Here is a 16047-nt window from a genome sequence, read left to right on the forward strand (position 1 = left end):
ACATCAGAAGTGTGATGGGATGCTCCCCACATGCCTGGATGACAGCAGCTCTAACAACGCTCAATAAGTTTGGCGCCATCCAGGACAATGCAGCCGGTTTGATTGGCATCACTTACACAAGCATTCACTCCATCCACCACTGATGCTCGGTAGCAGCAGTGTTTACTAGATAAAGATGCACTGCATCTTTAGAGCCTTTGCACTTTCCAAACCCATAGCACTTCCATCTAGAAGGACAGGGACACCACCATCTGCAAGTTCCCCTCCAAGCCACTCACTGTCATGCCTTGGAAATATATCACCATTTTGTCGCCTGGAATTCCCTCCCTTAGGGCATTGTGTGTCAACCCACAGCACATAGACTACAGTGGTTCTAAAAGGTAGCCCATCACCACCTTCTCAAGGGCAACTAGAGACGGCAATAAATGTTAGTCCAGCTATTGGAGCCCATGTCTGATGAGTGAATAAGAAAGAATTGGTACTCTGTCTCCCACTCAATTTAAGTTCCCTGCTTTGCCTCATTTTAACCTCCCTGGACTTTGCAAGTATCTGGCCTGAATTAGTTTGAAATGTGTGATGCAAGCATCTAGCTAATTTTACATTTTCCTCTGTGACGATTGTTTATTCCATTCTCCCAATACTGCCTCAACTAGTCATAAATTTTCCCTTGCTCCTCAGGACTTGTTCAAAATAAAGTTGGACATTCAGATGGGAGAGTTAATAAGAAGGATAACCTTGCTGGTTGGCATAATGACCGTTTGTCTGCCACCGTCATTTGAATGTGGTCAAGTCCCCAACCTATTAACACACAACATTAGAGTTGTGTGGTGTGGGATGGGGTGGAAAATGAAAAGAAAGAATCTAGGCTGGATTTTACAAAGAATGGCAATCAGTCAGATTGTTGCTTCACACGTACCTTTTTCTGTTCAGGCTGATCTGGGAGAAGGAACACTGTCAGTTTAATGTCTGGACAAGCTGTAAGAGACCGAGGGAGGTGTACTTGAGGGTGAATGGTGTGTTGCAGTGACAGTTTATTAGTTACCCAGGAGTTCGACTAAGTTTTTAATCCTCCAACTTTTCCTGGAACACTATCGACTGTCTGAAATTTCAGGTCTCAGTGCATACTTTGGAAGGTCCCATGATCAGAGGAGTTGCCCATTGCAACCTTTAATTTCTCACGCAGTTTCCTTGGGGCCTGCTGCGTCGGGGATTCTGCAAGGTACCAACATGCAACTCCCCTTATTGCTGCAGGAATGACTACCCAGCATTTGGAAAATCTGAGCTAAAGGAAGGATAGAGGGTTTAATCAGTTGTTGCACTAAGTAACTAAATTGATTTATAAATTTACACTTGAATGAGATATATGTGTTTTAAAGATTGTGGAATAAGTGTATTTATTTTCTTTGAATACTTTAGTGATTTCTATAAAGTTTAATGTTTGGGTGGCTCAGCGGTTCGCACTGCAGCCTCACAGCACCAGAGACCCGGGTTCGATTCCAGTCTCGGGCGACTGTCTGTGTAGAGTTTGCACATTCTCCCCGTGTCTGCATGGGTTTCCTCTGGGTGCTCTGGTTTCCTCCTACAGTCCAAAGATGTGCAGGCTAGGTGGATCAGCCATGCTAAATGCCCGTAGTGTTCAGGGGTGTGTGGGTTATGGGGGATTGGTCTGGGTGGAATGCTTCAAGGGCGGCGTGGACTTGTTGGGCCGACTTGTTTCCACACTGTGGGTAATCTATCTATCTATCTTAATAATTGAAAAGATGTATCTGAGCATCTTTTGAAGTTGCAGCTGTTTGTAATAGAGTTGCTGAAATTTTCTTTGTGGTTTTTAAGATATTCCTTTTTGTTACAACTTCATGGTAATGTGAAATTACAAAGCTATAAAACTTGAAGCTGTCAACATTGATTCAGGAAAAATTGATTCATCAGCTGGTAGCAGCTTGTAGGTTGAACCACTGGAATTCTGGGAGAAAATAAATTCTTCAACCCATCTGGTGTAGCACATCCCAGTGCTGTTAGGAAGGGAGTTTCGGGATTTAAAGGTGATGTAGTTTCAAATTGAGATAGTGTGTAACTTGAGGGGATGTTGCAGGTGACTTGTCTTCTTAGGATCTGCAGTGGTGGCAGAAAATGCAGGACTGGAAAATGCCGCTGAATCAATCACAGTGATAGTACACATCACTGCCCCTGTTTATTGCTCCCTCTTATGGAGGGAGTGCATCTTAAGATGGTGAATATAGTCCCGATGCATGTGGTTGCTTTACACTGGATGGTGCTGAGTTTTCTGAATATTGTTGGAGCTGAACTCAACCAAGCAAATGAAGAGTACTTGATTCACAAAGGAATATGGGAGTCAAAGTTCAGGGTTCTCTTAAGGGTAATATGTAGGATCAGTTGGTTGTTTGGAAGGCAAATAAAATGTTACCATTAATTTCAAGACGATTAGCCTACAAGAGCAGAGATGTAATGCTGAGATCGTATAAGGTTGCGGTCAGACTACATTTGGATTATTGTTAGCAGTTTTGGGCCCCACATCTAGGAAAGGATGAACATATTCGGAAGGGTCCAAAAATAATGCAGGGTATGAAGGACTTGTCATATGAGCAGCAATTGAGGACTGTAGGTCTATCCCCATGGAGTTTGGAAGTATGAAGGAGGATCTGAATGAAACTTACATAATACTGAGAAACCTGGATAGAGGGGATGTGAAGAAGTTGTTTCCAGCAGTAGGAGAGACTAGGACCCAAGGGCACAGCCGCAAAGTGAAGGGGTCATCCTTTAGAAGTGAGATGAGGAGAAATTTCTTCAGCCAGCGGGCAGTGAATCTGTGGAACTTGTTGCTGCAGAGGGCTGTGGAGGCCAAATCATTGAGTGTATTTATACAGATAGATAGGTTCTTGATGAGCAAGAGGTTTAAAGTTAGAGGGAAAAAGCAGGAGAGTGGAGTTGAGAAACATACCAGTTTTGACCCGGTGGCAGAGCAGACTCAATGGGCTGAATGATCTAATTCTGCTCCTAGATTTTATGGACTTATGGTCTTATATTATTCCATCTCACTCTTGACTTGCGCCTTGTCTGAACAGGCTTTGGACAGTCAAGAGGTGAGTTACTGACTGAATTAGTGAAGCTTTTGTTCAGTTGTTACCTCCCAGGATATTCCTGGTGGGGTATTCCACACTGACAATACCACTGAACAATAAAGAGAGAGTGTTGGTTTCTTTCTTGGTGTTGATAATTGTCTGTTACCTGTGTGATACAAATGTCAGTTGTCATACATTAGCCCAGGTGCATGAGTTGGGCTCAGTTGCGCTATACTCTGTAGGTGGATAGCCTATAGCTCCAGTTGTCATCACTCACATCATTATTGGTGTATGTAAAGCTTCCCTGCAGCTAGAATTCAAGAGGTGATCAAAATCCTTCAGAAAGAAAGTCTGGGAGGAGAGAAACGTTGAAAGGGAAGAAATTGACCACAATGTTCTTGATATTTCTCAATATGTTTCTATGGGTTACTGAAAGCCCGTCTGTACCTCTATCATATATTTCAGGTACAGTGATATTTCCATACTTTCACAATTTCAAGTACTCATAATATTTTAGCATTATTTGGAAACTTATGTACTAAGTTAGAGGAGGAATTAGTTTTACTTGTCAGTTCTGCAAAGCACTTATTCTTTTTTAGATGCCAGGAATCATTTTAAACAATGAGTTAAACAATATTTGTAAGAAACTATGAGATTTTAGCGAAAAGACTAGCAAGCCTTCCAAAGAGCGAAAGGGTTTTGCTGACTTGAGTTTTACAACTTAGAGAGATACAGTGTAGGGATACCAGAAACCTGTTTATTCAGAGAGAAAAAGACCATAATGGCTAATGTGCTGTTTGAACACTTGCTCTGTTTAGTTTCAAGACCCATTCCAAATACAGATATGGTACAGCCCTTCACTGTTTTTCCTTTATTTTTCTAATTTTCCTTTGGTTTAGAACTGTGAGTTGAGGTTAAGTGTTGAACTTTGAACAGCAGCTTGTTTTAAAGAGGAAGAAACCAAAGACAGAGATAATGGGAACTGCAGATGCTGGAGATTCCAAGATAATAAAATGTGAGGCTGGATGAACACAGCAGGCCAAGCAGCATCTCAGGAGCACAAAAGCTGACGTTTCGGGCCTAGACCCTTCATCAGAGAGCTCTGATGAAGGGTCTAGGCCCGAAACGTCAGCTTTTGTGCTCCTGAGATGCTGCTTGGCCTGCTGTGTTCATCCAGCCTCACATTTTATTATCAAGAAACCAAAGACAGATATTTGCTGTTGCTAATTGGCCTTGAATATAGAGACTACACAGTGTGGAGCTGGAGGAACACAGCAGGCCAGGCAGCATCAGAGGAGCAGGAAAATTGACCTTTCCGCTCGGGACCCTTCTTTCATTTTCTGAAGAAGGGGGGTCCCGACCGGAAACGTTAATTTTCATGCTCCTCTGATGCTGCCTGGCCTGCTGTGTTCCTCCAGCTCCACACTGTTATCTGTGACTCCAGCACATGCAATTCTTGCTATCTTTGAATATAATGCAACTTCATCACTGTTTTAACGACACTGTAGACAAATCAGCACGGAGCTGTTGCTATGTCCTGGGGTGACAGCTGGTAGGAAGTTGGCTTGGCCAATCACCAGAGGACTAACCGGCTAACCACAGAGAATTTTGATTAGAAACAGAACAAAAAAGTTCTGACGGGGTTTTTGGCACGCAAGTTTTTTGAAAGCTTCAGCTGATTTTCTTTTTGTCTCTTTCTTTCTGTTGAGTTATTGAATTGTTGAATTTGCTGAGAAAAGAATTCCAAAGAAAGAAAGAAACCTACAGCACAGGAACAGGCCCTTCAGCCCTCCAAGCCTGTGCCGATCAAGATCCTCTGTCTAACCTGTCATCCATTTTCTAACGGTCTGTGTCCATTTGCTCCCTGCCCATCCATGTACCTGTCCAAATATATCTTAAAAGACGCTAACGTGTCTGCGTCTACCACCTCCGCTGGCAACGCGTTCCAGGCGCCCACCACCCTCTGTGTAAAGAACTTTCCACGCATATCTCCCTTAAACTTTCCTCCTCTCACTTTGAACTCATGACCCCTCATAATTGAGTCCCCCACTCTTGGGGGGGAAAAGCTTTTTGCTATCCACCCTGTCTATACCCCTCATGATTTTGTAGACCTCAATCAGGTCCCCCCTCAATCTCCGTCCTTCTGATGAAAATAATCCTCATCTACTCAACCTCTCTTCATAGCTAGCACCCTCCATACCAGGCAACATCCTGGTGAACCTCCTCTGCACCCTCTCCGAAGCATCCACATCCACATCCTTTTGGTAATGTGGCGACCAGAACTGTACACAGTATTCCAAATGTGGCCGAACCAAAGTCCTATACAACTGTAACATGACCTGCCAACTCTTGTACTCAATACCCCGCCCAATGAAGGAAAGCATACCATATGCCTTCTTCACCACCCTATTGACCTGTGTTGTCACCTTCAGGGAACAATGGACCTGAACACCCAGATCTCTCTGTTCATCAATTTTCCCTAGGTCACTGAAAAGGTCACTTAAAAAAGTGAAAATTTCTAGAGGTCTGCTGGAACAGTTTGCATTGACCAGCATTTTGCAATTTAGCCACAACATACAGTTCTAATTGGCTATGAACAAGCCATTGCCCAAGGATTTCATGAAGGCCAGCATCCCATCATTCAAAATGGTTTATTAAACTGGCAAATTACGATTCTTTTATTTTCCTTTCTAATGAATCCCTTTAACTCTGTGCGAGTAGAATTTATGATCAAAGAAGATGGGCTTTAGATTGTAGATATTAATTAGATCACCTTGCTTATCCATTTTCTGAAAAGTTAGGTTATTAATAAATTGTCAACTTTGCTTAAGTTATAAAGTCAGTGTCCATTATGTCCAGTGTTATTTATAAAGTCTGGTTAGGACCATTGAATGTTTTAATTTCATTGTGTTGTGAATCCAATGATAGTGAGGCTGATTTGGTTTGCCTTGCTAGCCCTGCATCATAATAACATGTTTTTATTAAGTTTTACAGAAATTATTAAGTGTATCAAAACAAGTATACTAGATGAAAGCAACGTATTTCAGTTGATTAATTTTGGGACACCAATTTGTGTCACTGATCAACTGGGCACATGACTCAGTTCTCTTTTGTTAACTGAAGTTCTCATTCTGTCTTTAGACTTATGGGCATTAAACCATTTGGCATTATTAACCCTTGCTGGCCACTATCCCCTGTGTATGAGGTAATGTGGTATCAGCAGAAGAATTTGTATGCTTGTTTCAAGAATGTATGTTTATCATGATTTAACAGTTCTAAATGTCCCAACTAATAACATCTAAGTATTCTCCAAATCCTACCAATACTTTTTAACCTCAAGTGAGTGCGCAATAACTGTTGATGCATAAAACAAAGTAATTAAAGTTATTATCAGAAGTATCTTTTGCTGTCTAATGGAGCTGTTACATACTTTCAGTAATAAAACTAAACATTTTAGAACATAGATGTGTCCTTAAGTAAAGCCTTTTTACTTCAAAACATTTTCACATTTGTCAGCTCAATTTTGCATTCACTTGCAACATAAAAACAACCATAAAACCATAAACTCACAGCCTTAGTTTTTGACCTGAGCAATAGGGCTATTCTTCCTTATGTAACTAACCAAATTTAAACCGAATATAATTTGGTTCCTCACTTGTTTGATTAGGTTAAAGTAGTCATTATTGAAAATAACAAGCTCATCCCTTCACAGAAGAGGAGATTTCCTGAGTTGCTTAGAGTAAAACTCCCAAAGCAGAACAGTCTGGAGGAAGACATCCTAAAAGGCAGTTGAGGACAAGAGTTGAAGGAACTTGCATCCACTAGTAGAAGTGGGCTGATTAAGCAGCTTATTATAAGGTATCAGGGACAGATATTACTTGAAGCAAGTGGCATCTGGTGTTTACACAGACCTTTGGTGAAAACGAAACTTATTACGTTTCTGCCAGATGGAATAACTGAAGTTTAGGCAGCTATTATGTCATTGTTGGCGTAAAGAGTTGAGTCTTCCTTTCTGTTATTTGTAATGAGACTATTACACAACTGTTTTGGATTAAACTTCTGGGCTATTTTGTTAAAAAAATACATTGCTATGCTCTTGTGAATATGTTCAGTGACTAATCTCTGGGATAAACAAAAAGAAAAATAAAACCTGATTGTTAAGCAAGGCCTTACCCTGGGATCTGACTTTTCCAGTATTACCATTAGTTAGGATTATAACATCACAACCTGCTTGTTAATCACCATTGAATTTTTTGTTCATTGAAAAACAGTTTATTATAATCTACTTCTGATGATAAATTTGTGGAATATTTCAAAGAAGTTATCTTGAGCAAACATTTTTGATAATTTTCCCATTCCTATACCAATCTAGGTCGATTCAGGATCATCCTTTTTGAGGTTAATCTTGAACACTTACAGAAGCTTCTGTGAATGTACCACTTCCTGCTTATCTGATAATGCAATCCAGAGTGTTTCGCACACCAGAAAAATGATACGATAGAGCACTCTATGAATATAACTTGTCCCTCTGCACTCTCTGATAAGAGTAGGAGAAACCTTGGCCAGGTGCCTGAATCACACTTACTGTAAAACTCCTTTGTGATGTCAAAAGCATTTTTCAATATGTGTTGGTATTTGTTTTGGGAATGTGGGTGTAATTATTGCCCAACCCTTATAGCCCTGAGATAGTAATGCTGATCAGTAGTGATAATGGGAACTGCAGATGCTGGAGAATCCAAGATAATAAAATGTGAGGCTGGATGAACACAGCAGGGCCAGCAGCTTTTGTGCTCCTGAGATGCTGCTGGGCCTGCTGTGTTCATGCAGCCTCACATTTTATTATTATGCTGATCAGTAGTGTTTGTTTTATTACCTGGCTGGCTTGTCAAACCATTTCAGATTTTTACTTAAAAGTGCGATATCTGTGTCAATGTAGATGCCAGTTTGTGTTGCCTGAAGGATGTTAATGAAACTGATTTTTAAGACAAATTGGCAGCTTCCATGATTTTGTTTAGTACTAGATTTATCGAATATTTTATGGTAGAATTTGCTGTCGTAATTGCAAGTCCAGGAAGGTAACTACTTTACTACTGTACACCATTTTACAAATAGTTGTTCTTAGAATATGGGCAGTGCTGGGTAGGTTGTGTTTCACTGTCATGCGTAGTTGCCGTAAGAGGCTTGTGATGATTATTCTCAAACTGTTGCCGATGCACTCATTTTTAAGATTAGGTTTCAGATAGGAATCCTTCTGAACAATAGCACAATTATAATTTGCACTTTTATGAAAAAGCCCTTTATATCCAGTTCCCCAGAGTATTTTAGGTGTTAACTCATTGTTGGCCTCTTTGTGAAATGAAAGTACTTGGCAAAGAAAGTTGATTAAAAATAGCGCTTTATCTATATCACATCTGTTTCGACTCTTTCGAGCAGTCCAAAACTCATCGCAGTAGCTTGCTGTGTCCCCTTTGCTCTGTAGCTTCCTATGATTCAGTTATTTGGTTAGTTGTTGCAAAAATGTTCAATGGTATACCCTCAGCTAAATGTATCAGTGAAGCACTCTAAACTCTGACAGCCCTCTGCACAGACGAAACATATCCTAATCTTCCTCTTCACTACCTGTTAGTGATAACTTTCATTTTATGACTTTTTTGTCACTGACCTGCTAACCAGAGGAAATAGATTTTTTCCCCTATTTATTTATTCATTGTTTTACAATTAACTGTTTTCTCTGTTGGGAATATAATCAGTATTGCAAGTTTTATAACTGAAGTTTCCCATTCCTGGAACCAAGGTGATTAATTTCCCCTGCAAACTCTTTGTTGCTTTAATGTTCTTTCTGTAATGGGACATTTTAAAACTGCATACTGTACTTAATTGTGACCTATCTAAAACTAAGTAGTGTAGACATTTACCATACATTTTTGTACTCTGTAATCCTCAAAAAAGATTTTGTACATCAGAATTTCTGGTTTTAAGGAGCATTGTTCTGCCTTGCATCACAAGTCTAATTTGAAACAACATTCTGAAAGGCAAGCTTATTGTCACCCTCTGGATTTTATCACTCTGGAGTGATAATCAATATTGGAAAAAATAAATCTGAGAAACAATTAATATAGTTCATACCAGACCACAAGACTTATGGATTGTTGAAGGGAAACCTCAGAAATTAATTGTAGATGGATGGGTATGTACTTTTGGGAGGAATATGCTGATTTTGGGGACAAATGAAGGTAGGAACTGAGACAGGCAGGCATGTTATTTCTTGAAACAAAAACAGAAATTGATGGAGAAACTCAGCAGGTCTGGCAACATCTGCAGGAAGAAAGCAGAGTTAATGTTTCAAGTCTAGTGGCGTTTCATCTAAACTGCTGTGTGGAGTGGTAGGACTCAGCAACCCATCTGATTCTGAGCAATGATCAGTTTAGCTTTTAACAAGCTTGTCAACTTAAGGGTTAGTTGGAGTTCTGTGTCAGAAGCCTTGGGTTTAAGTCCTACATGTTCCAGAGTTGTGTCATACTATGTCTGAACAGGTTGCTTACTGATATCTGCACCAAGATATCATTTAAAGATCTTCCTATTCACATACCCAATCTGTTGCCTTTTAAAAGTCATTGTACCAGGCTCTGCCACTTCCTCTGGCAGCTCATTCCATACCTGTACCACCCTCTGCATGAAGAAGTTTGCCCTCAGGTCGCTTTTAAATCTTTCCCCTCTCACCTTAAACGTATGCCACCTAGTTTTGGACTCCCCCATCCCGGGGAAAAGACCTGGTATATTTACCCTATTCATTCCCCTTATGATTTTGTAAACCTCACTAACGTCACCCCAAGCCTCCAACACTCCAGGGAAAATAGCCCCAGCCTGTTCAGCTTCTCCCTTTAGCTCAGAGTCTCCAACCTTGGCACCATCCTTGTAAATCTTTTCTGAACCATTTCAAGTTTCACTACATCCTTCCTATTGCAGGGAGACCAGAATTACATGCGGTCTTCCAAAAGTGGCCCAACCAATGTCCTTTACAGCCACAACAAGACCTCCCAACTCCTATATTCAATGCGTTCACCAATAAAGGCAAGCATACCAGACGCCTCCTTCACTACCCTACCTATCTGTGACTCCACTTTCAAGGAACTATGAACCACGATCTCTTTGTTCAGCCACACTCCTGAGGACCTTACCATTAAGTATATAAGTCCTGCCCTGATGTGCCTTTCTAAAATGCAGCACCTCTCAATTAAACTCTATCAGTCACTCCTCAGCTCATTACCCCATCTGATAAGGATCCCGTTGTACTTTGAGGTAACCTTCACACTCCACTGCACCACCAATTTTGGTGTCATCAGCAAACTTATTAACCATACCTTGTATGTTCACACCCAAATCACTTATATAAATGATGAAAAGCAGTGGATCCAGCACTGATCTTTGTGGCACACTGCTGGTCACAGGCCTCCCGTCTGAAAAGCAAGCGTCCACCCCCACCCTCTGTCTTCTACCTTCGAGCTAGATCTGTATCTAAATGGCTAGTTCTCCCAATATTCAATGGGATCTAATCTTGTTAACCAGGCTACCATGTGGAACTTTGCTGAACACCTTACTAGTGTGCAGATAGATCACATCCACTGCTCTGCCCTTGTCAATGCTCATTGTTCTTCTTCAAAAAACTCACTTAAGTTAGTGAGACATAATTTCCCAGGCACAAAGCCATGTTGTCTCTCTGTAATTAGTCCTTGCCTTTCCAGATACATGTAAATCCTGTCCCTTAGGATCCCCTGCTACAACTTGCCCACCACGAATGTTAGGCTCACCAATCTATAGTTCCCTGGCTTTTCCTTATCACCTTTCTTAAATAGTGACACCACGTTAGCCAATCTCCAGTCTTCCAGCACCTCACCTGTGGCTATCAATGGTACAAATATCTTAGCAAAAGATCGAGCAATCACTTCCCTTGCTTCCCGCAGAGTTTTAGGATACACCTGATCAGGTCCTGGGGATTTATCCACCTCTATGTATTTTAAGATGTCCAGCACCTCCTGCTCTGTAATACGGATATTTTTCAAGACATCAATTGTTCTAGGTTTCTCCCTTTCTATAACCTCTGATTTACCTGTTATTATTGGTAACAGGTACTATTGCCCCTCACTGTGAAAACTGAAGCAAAATATTGATCTAGTGACTAACATTTCCCCACTTTTAACTCCCCAGTCTTGTCCTCCAAGAAACCAACAATCACTTTAGCCACTCTTTTTCCTTTTGTATAGTTTTAGAAATGGGCCAAATTTGGCCAATGGAGTTTAATGTGGGTCAGTGAGGTTATCCATTTTCATTGGAAGAATAGAGACCAACATACTGTTTAAATGGAAAGAAACGTTAGAGTGATTTGGTGCAGTGGGAGCTGGGTATCATTGTACAAACTTTAGAAACTGTTGCTAACTGTTTTTATATTTTATAAAAGTTTTCTTTCATAATTTACTTTAGCTCTTTTTATTTTCTGAATTTTCCAGCCTGCCACTCATCTTTGCAATATGATATCGCTCTAGTTTAGTCTTTATATTATCTTTTTAATTTCTTTGTTGAGCCATTTAAGCTTCCACCCCCCCCCCCCCACCACCTTACAATCTTTCTTCCTTTTCGGACTATATTTTAGTTGGGAACAGTCAAGTATCTCCTGAGAAATCTGCTTCAGCTCATCGACTGTTCCATCTTTCAGTCTTCCTACCAAGACCACTACAGCCAGAACTTCATGCATATGTAATTAAGTTTGTTTAACTCCGGAATGCTCGTATAGAATTCCAGTTTCTTGCTCAAAAACTGAATTTTTATCATGCTCTGATTATACTTCCCATTGATTAATTCCACCTCCTTAAACATTACCAAATCCAGATTAGCCTACTCCCTGAAATAACGAGGTGTAGAGCTGGGTGAACACAGCAGGCCAAACAGCATCAGAGGAGCAGGAAAGCTGATGTTTCGGCTCGAGACCCTACTCTCTGGTTGAGTCCACAATGTATTGTTCCAAGAAACAATCACCAACATATTATCTCCCTTGAGGCTAAGATCGCCAGTTTAGTTAATCCAGTCTTAATGTATATTAAAATCACCCATGATTATTGTACCCTTCTTACAAGTCACCAGTATGTCCCGGTTTATACTGTGGCCCGCTATGCGATGACGGTTTGGGAACCTACAGATTACTCGCATCAGGGAATTTTTTCCCTTACTATTTCTTATTTCTGCCCAGCCTGATTCTATATTTTGATCACCAGTGCTGATATCATTTCTCACTACAGCACTGATCTGTTCCTTTACTAAAAAAAACGACTTCTTTTTTCTTCTTGCCTATCCTTCTGAAATACTGTGTACCATTGGATATTCAATTTGCAAACCTGGTCTCCCTGCAGCCACGTCACAGTAATTGCCATCAAATTATATCCATTTGTCTCTACTTACATGGTTAATTTATTAATTTTAGTCTGTATTCTTTGTGTTTCAGATACAAAGCCTTTAAGTTTGGTCTATTATCAAATTTCCCCATTGTTGTATGATTCTTTGGTGTGAGATGATGTTCACACAATCTGCCCCTTTCTTATCTTTTCTGGTACCTGTATTCCCACCTTTCCCTCTCCTTTTGACTTTATAAATTTCCATGCAATTGAAGCCACCCGCACACGCCCCCGCCCCCCCCCCAAACAACCCCCAATTTAGTTTAAAGCCCAATCCATTGCGTTAATGTGATTCACCAGGACTCTGGTCTCAACAAGGTTCAGTTGAGCCCGTCCGATTGGAACAGCTCCCTCCTTCCCCAGTACTGGTGCCAATGACCAATGAATTCAGTCCCATTTCTCACACACTAATCTTTGAGCCACGTGTTTGCCTCTTTAAACAAATTGGCCCTGTGCCAATTAGCTTGTAGCTCAGGTAGTAATCTGGAAATTATTACCTTTTTATTTCTGCTTTTGAGTTGAGCCTCTGGCTGCTCATATTTCCTCAGCTGTAACTTTTCTCTCTTTCTGTTTATATCCTTGGCACCTATGTGGCCCATGATAAATAGACCTTTCTCCTCCAGCCCCAAGTTCCTCTGCAGCTCAGATATCCCGAACCTGGGCATCAGGCATCCCCGTATCATGGTGCTATGGGCAGTTTACTTATCTCCCCTACATTCCCTGTTCTCTTCAAAAACAGAAGAAAGAACCTCGAACCTGTTGGACAAGCTCAAGGGCTGACGCTCCCTCAGCACTATCTCCTGGATCCCTCTACCTGCTTCACTAGTAGTCACACCTTCCTGTCCCTGATTACTGACTGAATTAGAGGTGATATGGAGGTGCTAGTGTTGGACTGGGGTGGACAAAGTCAGAAGTCATATGACACTAGGTTGGAGTTCAAAAGGTTTATTTGAAATCACAAGCTTTTGGAGCGCTGCTCATTCACCTGATGATTATAGCCTGGTGTCATGTGACTTTTGAATTAAAGGTAGTTAATCTAAGAGCTGTGTCTGCCTCCTGAAACAGAGTGTCCAGGTAACTCTCCTGCTCCCTGATATGTCACAGTTTTTGAAACTCAGACTGCAGCACATCAGCTCTGAGCTGGAGTTCCCGGAGCAATCAACACTTGCTACAGATGTGGTCCCTGTGAGCCACAATGGGGTCCACCAGCTTCCACATCAGGCGGTTTCAACACGTCACCTTTGTTTTTGTTCCAGTTTATTTACTTCATTCTTAATTTCTGTTTCTAAAAAAAACGTTCCTACAGGTCTTAGTTTTTAACTGGCAAAATACTTATCCTATTTACCTGTGCTGTAATCTGAAAGTAACTCTGTCAGTTTAGTAGCTATTCCCAACCAACAAAGTTATGATTTTCCTGTGATAATGCTGTTCGTTTTGTGTTGGGATCCCAGTCCTGGTGTTTAGTTCATCCTGTTAAAAAAGCTGACAAACTATGAACCAAAAAAAGACAAAAAGAACCTACTCCCTTTTGCGCAGAATTCCCATGCTGCTCCAAAACCCTAGAAATACACATTCTGTTGGCCTGTGCCTCACCTCGTTATGTGATCTCTCCCAGCTGCTTGTGCGAAGCTTACTGGAAGACAAAAATGAGAAGAATTATTTTTTCTTAGCAGGCTCTGTGACTTTGGCCCTATAGGGGACCAGCAGTTGAAGGATTTCCAGAAGGCATTTGATACAGTGCCACCACAGCATTGTGAGGAAAGTAACAGTATTGATGTCTGCCACAATCGACTCTCCATGTTGCTGTGCCTTGCTTGTGACCCTCAAGGCTGAACAGTGCCGTAACTGTCCTGTACTCTGTGAGTGGGACTACCCCAGCTGTCTCTCTCACTCTGTCTCACTCAATCACCGACACTCTCTCTCACTCTCACAATCTAACTCTCACTCTCATTCTTACTCTCTCACTCTCACGCTCTCACACTCTCACACTCACTCACACACCCACACTCTCATTCTTACGCTCGCACTCGCACTGCCACTGTTACTCTCACATTTATTCACTCACTCTATGCTCTTCACAAACTGCCTATTTATCTTTGAATTGTTGTTGAGAAACAACTGACGTGAATGAATGTGCAATGATGGAGGACATGCTTTGAAAGATGTGACTATGCCAGGTCTATAACTTTGACCTCTTCACCGGATCCTGGCGAGGTCCCTGTGATAATGACATGCTCTTCAACCCTCCAGGACAAGGCTTGGGGGAGACATGAGGAGGTTATATGAGCTTGTTTATGACAACTCCTGCTTCCACAGAGACCAGGCTTCCTAATGCAGCAGAAAGATTAATACATAAGGAAGGAGTGCGCTCTATTTCCTTCACTTACAGAATTCAATCTTTTTATCCATACTGAAGGTATTTTCTTTTCTCTATCACCCACTTCCTCATGTGACCCCTTCCTCCTGCCTACTACATTTGAGTATGGAAAGAAAACTAATGTATACTTACACCTCTGCATCTCCCTTTCACTCTGTGCCCATTTCGCCTTCAAATCCAAAGGAGAGAGAGAAAAAGAGATAAAGCAAAACTGACTCTTCTCACTAATTCCAGCAACTCATTTAAATGAGATGCTGAATTTATTTGTGCTCTACTGACATACTAAAGGTTTGAGTCTTGCTCAGGTTTGGTAATTAGATTGGGCACACATTTCTCTTATGATCAAGAGCTCCATGCATGCTTTGGCTCTGGAATTTTTGTGGTGTAATGGTAATGTCCCTAATCCAGAGGTGCATCATAACATCTCTGAACAGGTTGATTAGAAAAGACCCAGCTGTATGGGTTTCCCAACAGGTGTATCAGCTGGCCTGCTGATCTGGAGATCCGCTATCTGGATGTTGCACTGCTCTCACCTTATCAGAACAAAGAAGATCATTGAGCCTCAACTGTTCTTTTGCTCTGCTATTTGCAGTTGGATCTGTTTGGTCTCATTGGTGGGAGAGATTGTAGATGCTGTTCTTTGCAGTGATATGCTTTGGTATAAGCAGAGGGAGAACCAACATGACTTTAACTTCTGAATCACAAGAGATTATGCTTAAAGTTTTATAAGTATTATTAGAAAGAATGGTGTCAATATTGTTTTATAGATTGTTTAAGAAATACCTAGATACAATGAATAGATAAGACAATGGGTAGGAACAGAACAAGAGACCAGCAATGTAAGATGGTCACCAATAAGGAATTCAGAAGAAACATCTTTATCCAATGTGCGGTGAGAATGTGAAACTTGCTACCACAAGGGATGGTTGGAGCAATAGTATTGATGCAATAAAGGGGAAGCTAGACAAAGGTAAGAAGAAGAAGGAAACTGAGGGTTCTGATAGGTTTAAGTGAAGAACAGTGGAGGTGGCTCAAGGGTAGCATTAACACAGACTTGAACTCGTTGAGCTGAATGGTGTGCTATTGTATAATGTGTCCTATTAAATAAATTAAATATTGTTTTCTTTTCCAAACAAGGTCCATATTC

The 16047-nt window shown here is 41.1% G+C and overlaps 1 protein-coding gene across 4 annotated transcripts in view; it reads left to right on the forward strand.

Annotated features, from left to right (window-relative positions):
* epb41l4a (erythrocyte membrane protein band 4.1 like 4A) overlaps window positions 1-16047 on the forward strand; it is a 247186-nt gene that overhangs the window by 71759 nt on the left and 159380 nt on the right. The window lies entirely within an intron of this gene.

Source organism: Stegostoma tigrinum, chromosome 3, assembly GCF_030684315.1.
Source record: "Stegostoma tigrinum isolate sSteTig4 chromosome 3, sSteTig4.hap1, whole genome shotgun sequence".
Classification (NCBI taxonomy): domain Eukaryota; kingdom Metazoa; phylum Chordata; class Chondrichthyes; order Orectolobiformes; family Stegostomatidae; genus Stegostoma; species Stegostoma tigrinum.